The sequence below is a fragment of the Chaetodon auriga genome, chromosome 14 (genome assembly GCF_051107435.1).
Source record: "Chaetodon auriga isolate fChaAug3 chromosome 14, fChaAug3.hap1, whole genome shotgun sequence".
Lineage (NCBI taxonomy): Eukaryota > Metazoa > Chordata > Actinopteri > Chaetodontiformes > Chaetodontidae > Chaetodon > Chaetodon auriga.
Genome location: NC_135087.1, coordinates 1,612,842 through 1,615,000, shown reverse-complemented (window position 1 = coordinate 1,615,000; position 2,159 = coordinate 1,612,842). Strand labels below are relative to the sequence as shown.

General features: G+C 44.5%; 1 protein-coding gene across 2 annotated transcripts in view; it reads left to right on the top strand.

Moving 5' to 3' along the window:
• The window catches only part of arhgap5 (Rho GTPase activating protein 5), a 46,402-nt gene extending 44,727 nt beyond the window's left edge, over positions 1 to 1,675 (top strand). For both annotated transcript variants that reach the window (XM_076748345.1, XM_076748344.1), the window contains exon 7: positions 1 to 1,675. This exon is cut by the window's left edge and continues 2,499 nt beyond it. The gene's annotated coding sequence lies outside the window, so the exon portion shown is untranslated.
• The last annotated feature ends 484 nt before the right edge of the window (positions 1,676 to 2,159 follow it).

Here is a 2,159-nt window from a genome sequence, read left to right as displayed (position 1 = left end):
CATTTCATGTCCCAGTCATTTCCTGGAAAAGACCTTTTGTCCTGCAGGGACGCTTCTGAGGTACTTCACTTTGTCCATTCAGGAGTATTAACCTGACAGTGTTGCTGCTGTTGCCTGAGGAAAGGACCTGGATACGTCCTGCGTCGGTGATGTGGAGCTCACTTTGGGGATAACAGACGTGTCAAATCAGCACACTTTTAATCAGTTAATTTCAGCTAATTGCTCCATCGCAGAGTCTTTTAATCAGGGCACAGCAGGTCAGCGCAGCAGGCAACACGTGTCCAAACAGTTCAGCACGAGACGAGAAGGAAGTTTTCAGATCCAGGATGTGAGTCGTTCAGTCACAGGAAGCTCATTTTTAACTTTGCAGCTTCCTCCAGAGACACAGCATCAGATCTGCTTCATGTGTGTGTGTTCACGCACGACGATGGATGTTATCGATCTGAAAATCACGTCAGGTGTCAAAGAGTCGACAGGGACTCCGTTATTCCAGGTTTGGTCTCAGTTTTAGGAAGCAGGAAGAAAATCTGCAGCGTTAATAAAGTTTCGGTCAGACGTTAACGTGCGGTCACCAAATTAAAAGCGTCCGTGAACTTCGTCCTCTCTGCAGCCTGACCAGCTGCTGCTTCATCGTCTTGTCCTTAAACTCATCATCGATCAGCTGGATGCTTCCGGGGGGCTTCCTACCCAGAATGCATTGCTCCTTGAGCAGCTGTTTGTGTGACGTTTGGTGCTGCGGAGGAGAAATAAACCAAACCGCTTCTGTTCGCTTTGCATCATTTTCAGCTTCAGTGTTTCGATGAAGGTCAGCGGAGGAGGATGAATCCAGACATGTCGAGCGGGGGTGCGTCCCATGTCAGACACGTGTCTCCTGTGTCCTCACACGATGTTTTCGGCTCTCACATTGGTCGGCTGTTCCTGTCCGAGCACCAAAACAAGCCTCTGAGCAGGAAGTTGATCTGTTTGGATCGTTAACGTCATTTATGTTTTACCTGGAATATTTTGGGATTTAATCAAAACCTGAGAGGATGTAAATAAATTTAAAGGGTAGAAAAAAAGGAATGAAGCCAACATCGATTTTTCATTTTTGGTTTTAATTCGAGTCAAACTGTCTGAACGGCTGCAAATGTGAGTGAACGACCTTTGAGGGGACCTTGAAGGGGACACGTGTCTGGAATGGGACGCGCTGCAGACATAATTTTCCTTTGAGATGTGAATGAGAGGGTGAAGGGTGTGTTCAGGGGGATAAATATTCAAAATGGAACGTAGCCAAAAGTCCATTTTAAGGTTTTATGATGTTGGACTGAAGAGGACGTTGAAGGGCACATTGAAGGGAGCGCAGAGTGGAACGGAGCCAAGAGCACCTGAACTACACGCTCCGCTCTTTATGGGGGGGTTGGGATGGTGAGGGGGGCTTCAGCAGCTGCTAGATAATAAAAGATTAAGCTGTTCGTCTGTAGTTTTTCACCAATCAATCAAGAGTTCTTTGTTTTCTCGTTCTGTTGATCCGATCTGCTCATCAGTCGCTCCGGTGTACAAACCACCTGACTGCTAACGTCATCGCTCTGTATGATAGTAAATAAAAATGATTTTCAGAGATGAAAAACTCTAAAACAAGTTTTTTTTTCTGTTTTCTCTCCATAATGTTTCCAAATAAAGTTTCTTTTTTTCCAAAGCGGCTGCGTTTCCTTCCTTTAACTCCATTTTTTTTAGTTTTATATGAAATACAGAAGGGTCAAAGGTCAAGAAGGAGGCCAGAAACCTGCTCAGACACACTGAGTGACATCAGAACTGTGAGCTGCAGCGAGGACGAACTGACGCCAACAGTCAAGTGAAAGTACTCGCAGTACTTTAATGTTTAACTCTCTGAAGTGTAACGAGCAGATAACTCTGTTTTTGATCCGTGAACTAATGAATAACTTTATCAGTCAGATAAATGTGGTAACGTAGTGGAGTAGAAGTATCATGAAAGTGGCTCATAATGGTACTAAAGTACATCAGTTAAATAAATGTACTTCACTGCTAACGGTGGCTTTATGGCCAGTTGTAGTAACACGGTGGTGTTAATCACAGGAGAGGAGGAAGTACTTCCACAGCAGAAGTATTCAGATCCTCTAAGTAAAAGTAGTGGTAGCCCACAGTACAAATACTCTGCTACA